The sequence below is a fragment of the Pygoscelis adeliae genome, unplaced genomic scaffold (genome assembly GCF_000699105.1).
Source record: "Pygoscelis adeliae isolate BGI_AS28 unplaced genomic scaffold, ASM69910v1 Scaffold117, whole genome shotgun sequence".
Lineage (NCBI taxonomy): Eukaryota > Metazoa > Chordata > Aves > Sphenisciformes > Spheniscidae > Pygoscelis > Pygoscelis adeliae.
In genome coordinates, this window is record NW_008825270.1 from 3,902,736 (window position 1) to 3,908,713 (window position 5,978).

Here is a 5,978-nt window from a genome sequence, read left to right on the forward strand (position 1 = left end):
ACACCACACACACACACACACACACACAAAATGAGAGAAAAATATCTAGACGTCTATTACTACATATGTATTAATATGTTAATATCACTCTTTTGGAGAACATTAAAATGTTATTACTTTACAGACTATGCTTTATAGTACCTGTGTGAAAGGACCTAGGACACTGGATACGAATAGAGCTATGTTGATATATCATGGTATGTACACGAGAACCTTCCTTTTGTCATATTATCCTTGTAATGTAAAATGATTGTTAATAAAAAAACATTTAAATTTATCAAGTTGGGTTGCTAATTCTTTACATTGTTCTTGGAGGTTAATGTCATTTTCCCAGAGCAAGGGCATCTCAGCTGATGCACTCCCCCTTCCCCAGCCCACGACTGTAAGGAGCGGGTCCAGTGCTAATTTATCCAGAAGGGTCAATTGCAGGCCCTGAGGTGCTGGTAGCTCTCCCTCCTGGGTGACTCGGTCCCTCATGCGCTGGGTGTAACTGCAGCCTCTCGACGTTCTCACCTCGGTGAGCAGATCCAGCATGTCCTGTGATGGAGCTGCATCATTTCACCATAGGCTGGGTTATACCAGTGCTGTGCCGAGGCTGCAGCAGCACAGAGCAGGAGCTGCCATCTCCCAGCAGCCCGTGCCTGCCCTGGGTCAGCACCGGCGCAGGTATGTCAGCACGTGCCCCAGTTGGGTAGGGGTGCGGAGTGGGTGCCCTTGCAGCCTCTGCACTCCCTTTCTAGTTGGGTACAGTGGTGGTATCGTTGGCTTCGCTGCAGTGGGCTGTGCTTGTAACACACATTGACAAAACCTTGCGTGTGTGCCTGGTTTGGTTTGAAGGATGGAGAGTCTTCCTGAGCTCTACATGCTCCAAAGCAAGGGGAAGCTGAACTTTTTCTACCCTTAAAAGAAAGGGCTGGTTTAACCTTGGACTATTCTTCTTTGACATGAAAGTTTTGGTTGAGGCTGCGTGCACGGTGGATTAGGTAAAGGTGTGACTTTTAAAACAGTTCAATGAAATAAGAGTAATTTTGTATGTGGAGGTTCTTACATCTGCTAAATCGGCGTGGGCGAGAGAGCCAACCTCTGAAACAAGTATGAGTGTCTGTGGATTAACACTGGGCTGTGAGTTGTGTTTTCTGACCAAACAGCTGTCAAGGCTGAAAACATTGCCTCCTTGGGCTCAGCCTGGCTGCTGCTGGAGATATGCCCCACAGCGACGGCACAGCAGGGACTATGGGCTGTCCTTCCTTCGTTGCAGTTCAGGTTTGCACAGCAGCACAAGCAGGGAGGGCATTGCAAAGGTTTAGGCCAACCCTGCTACAGGGTGCCAACTGCAGCTAGAGAGAAACATAGGCAGAAAAAAACCCCTTCCAGCTCAAACAGTTGCTTGCTCAGCTGTAAATGTGTCTGTGTCACCAGAAAACACAGGACGAAGCTGGGCAGCTGACTGTATGGATCCTGTATGTGGCATACTGCATACTGCGAGTGTTGATACTGATAGCATTGCTGAGCTTCAGTATGTAGAGGTGAAAGCTCTCATAAACAGGACTGGCTCTTTAATTTAACCGGGTCTGGAGGGATCTCAGTTTTCCAATTGATCCTGGGTATGCATACCTGGGAATGGATACCAGCAGATAAACCAGTGTTACATGAAGTGGGCAAGCAGTTTAGCCCTCTAGCAAATGTTTAATGCAATGGATGAATATGGTATAAAAAGGCTCCCTTTGAGGCTCCACTGTCATATGGATGCTCATAGTCTTGGACTTTAACCTGATGCCCAGCTGTGTCCCACTGGTGGGTGTTCTGGTTGCAAGGTGCCAGGGCTACGCAGCTTGCTGGTCCTCCCAAAGGAAAGGAAATTTGGGTCAAAACTATGGCCTTGAGGGAGGTTTGGGCTTAGAGGGCTCTGGGCCCGGGGAAAGCATGTGTGCAGACGTGTCAGTCCCCGCAGGTGATGTGCTTCAGTTTCAGAGTGAATGCCCACAATTTTAACTGGGTACAGTAGCCACAGGGGCTGGAAGCGAGAGGCAATTTCCAGACTCAGAAGTGAAAATAGCCCCAAATTAGTGATCTTTTTGATGACTAATAGAAAAGGCTGCTTTTAGTGACTTCCTCAAAGTAATCGAGCAGTCCAAGTATTACAAACAATTTGCCATTTTCTGGCAGCTTTCACTGTAGTAATTTAAAATCGCTTATTTTTGAGCAGTAAGCAAGCCCAGCAAAATCCTGGTGGTTGTCAGGGCTTAGCTCCAACTTAATGGGTGCCGGGTTTGCTGGGCACCCAGCAGCCAGCGGTGGAAACCTCATTTCTGGGGTTTTGCCTTTGCTAGTCAATTAGCAGCACACAAAGCAGGACAAGGGTTCACTTTCAGCAGCTCAACCATGTGTAAAGAGTAAGAGCGGCATGTAAATGCATTGCTGATTTGTAATTAATTTCCTAGAAGCAGTTTTGTGCTGCGGACATTTGACCGCCACCGTTGACAGTGATCAGCCTCCTTGCTGATAACTTCAAACCAAGGACTTAAAAGCAAGATCCCTTCAAGCAAAGTGCACAATCTGAGCCGGTGGCAGGAAGGGAAGCTTGCACAAATTTATCTAATCTAGGGCTAAAGGTGCCCTTCATTTTTAGGACCACTGATTCTCATGTCGGCATGAGTGAAAAGGAAATTGAAAAATTCTTCCGTGGTGGTTGTCATAGCATTAAAGCCTGGTGCGCTCTTCCCCAGCTCTGCTGGTGTCCTGGACATGCTCCATGGAGCCGGCTGTTGTTAGCAGCTGGCACTTAAAACTCGATTTAGCAAAAAAACAAAAAACCCCAATGTATTGTTTCTTCCTGGAAACAGGAGGACTGTGGTGCCTGTGATGCTGAGGGCTTGCAGGCATAACTAGAAGGGGGTTGCAGTGCTTCCTGGGGGCTGTCTTCCCTGTCTGCCTCTCCTGAGGCAGGAGGGAAAATGCGGGCAGCTGAGCACATCAGCGGGTTAAAGCAGGTGCCCCCCCGAGGTGTTTAAATCGGAGGGCTGGAGCAGGTGTCAGGGTGGTGCCTGGTCCAGCTCCGCGGTGGCATGGAGCAGTGGGCACAGGGGACCAGAGGCTGCTTCTCGCAGATCTGTTGCCACACGAACGGGAGCCACAGCTCATTTACAAGGAGCTCTAAAAATATCTGAAGGATAATCAAAGGCTCCCACAGAACAGCATATGCACTAACTAGACTTTTCAGCTCTCTGAAGTCCCCCGTTTGAAGTTGTTTTGATCCAAGGGGAAAAATAAGTGTGCTGTCTGTGCTGCTGTCAGCCGCCCTGTTTCTGGGGAGACTGGTGGTCCCTCCGGAGCCACGCAGGGGTGGGAGAGCAGCACAGAGGTGCTGGGGCCGGGACAGGGAGCCATGTGGGGCACTGGGATGGGGTTTGCAGAGCCATGCTCTGCGCCACCATCGCACCTCGTGATGCTCGGGAGAGCTGTCCTGGAAAACTGGGTAGCGGGTAGGTTTCAGGTCTGAGCTACCTTCTCAGGGGCATCTTGGAGCTCCTTCCTCGCTGGGTTTATTTCACATTCAATGGCCACCAAGAGTTCAGGGAAGCAGAGGAACCGGCTGCAAACCTCTAAGGCTAGCACTGGTAACTGGTAATGGCTGCGACACAGCTGCTGGATTAGGCGCCACTCTCTCCTGGCAGACAGAGGATTACAGGCCAGTCCCATTTCAATTTTTAAATACCGTGGGGGGAAAAAGCTTCTAATAAATCCGAAGTGACAATGAATAATAGGGTTAAGAGAAGAATGGTTCTGTGGTGGCTATTGCTGCTGTTCAATACACTGGGCTGGGAATTACTGAGTAACCCAGTGCTAATCCCCTAGGTGGGAAGGATTGTCCCTGACAAATGCACCACCCGTGTTCAACTCCCTGTGTAGCAAAAATACAGGAGCTCCTTTCCCTCCACCTCCACGGCAAATGCTTCAGTAACATCAGCCTCACTGTGCAGCTGACAGGTTGGTGGCAACCCTCTTTGCGAAGCCAGCAGCAGCCTGGGGCTCTGGCAGACTATCTTTGTTGTTTCTCCTTGTGCTTTAACACTGACTGTGATGGATGAGAGAGTGCCCCCAAACTGTCAATGAGGTAAATGCTTCCCACTCCTGCTCCAAAAAAATGTTTTCTCTTACTTTTATGTGCAGTTTTTGATGTCTATGTCTTGTTAGGAACCAGCTAATTCCAGTGATGGTATTAGGTCAACTAAGTAGGTAGTCCTCCTTACAGATGCACAGTTTACAGAGTATCATCAGCACCACCTTGAAAGTACTGAGGTCGGCAAAAAGACTGTATCCTAATTCACTTATTAGTTCTGCTTTGCAGATGGAGCCAGTATCTGGGAGGAACCTGATTCCCAGATCCTATTCCCTAACCTCCTCGCAGCTGCAGGAAAAAAGCCTTTACAGCCTTTACAGCTTTGTTTAGCTGCTGCCTTGCTGAAAAAGCCAACAGATTTCCTATGCTTGGCCAGAATAGGACTCCATTGCTCACTGCTCCCCTTCTCATTGTACACCCATCCCTTGATGGCACCCTTCAGAGGACCTTCTGTTGACTCATCCCAGTCCTTTGTACCCCTGACATGAGCTGCAAGCAGAGGGGACTTACCCTAGAGTAAACAACGCAGACACACTGTTGATACAGTTTGGAATTATTTACTTGTGGTGATTTACTTATTGTGCTGTAACATTAGACGCAATGGCCAAGCCTCATGCTCTGTTTTTGTGCTTTGGACCGTGTGAACAATATAGAGCCTTGACAAACAACATCTGGCTCTGTACAATAAACACACTGGGACACCAAAGGACCAAGTAAGCAGAAAAGCCTTCTCATGCTGGAAGGCCACGAAGCACTACTTCACTTTGCTACTATTCCTGTGCAATTTGATTATTACCAACAGAAGAAACAATATAAAGTGTCAAGTATTAGTATTTACTCATCATGCTTATCTTTCAGCAAATGAACCAAATATGTTTTGAGACTTAGTTAAATTCTGAAACACATAAAAAATGCTGCCAAAGCTCTACCCTTCAATTCAATCAGACTTCAAACTGACCTTCGAAAGAGTGCAAGCAGCATGGTCTAAGCCACCTTAGCTCCCAGCTCTTACTAAACGTCATTGTGCTCAACTCATCTTAGACATCAGGAAAATTCGGGCAAACCTTGGGTTGTATTTCTAGAGCCCAAATTACAACCTCCTCCATTCTGGAAAAAAAAAGTGTGTCTTTGGACACTACTGCCAGATAATACTGATGACAGATGCTAGCAAAATGCAAAGTACTTTTGTTCAAGGTGTTGAAAGCACTGTAATGCCTGGGAGAATAGTTGAGCCTGAAAATCTTCCCAGCCCTGTTGAAGGGAGTTTTCCATTAATTTCTGATGTATTACCTCTTTGCAAAGCAAACATGGTTCCTATCACCATGCAAGGATATTTGGGACAAGAAACAAGGGGAAAATTGTGCACTGAAAAACTGTTACCTTTACAGGAGACCGGCTGCAACCTTCCCCCTTAAAACTGGTGAAGGGGGCTGAAGGTGGTAATGAGTCTAAAACATCCCCAGAGATGTTTTAGTGACTATCGATGACTGTGCTTTTTAATCTCTTCTACTGTGGCACAAATGGCCTAAAATCAAACTAGATCATTCTCTGGGAAGACCTAGCTCCGAAGATCAGGTCAAGGCAAAGCAACATATGGCTACAATCTATATTTTAACCAAGTAACTCTTTAATGTAGTCACAAGTTATTTCCTCTGGCCTCTCAGTCCCCTCCAGACCACCTCTCCCAGGCCATGCTGGATGCAATATGAGAGCTGCATTTCTCATTCTGTTTTACAGCAGTCGTGTTGTTTGGTTTCTGTCACTGGATGAGGGACTCTGAATCCCTGTCCTTAAACTCGCAACTCTCTGTCCCTTTGTGAAAAGGATGGTTCATTCTGACCAGGTACACTGCCCCCCG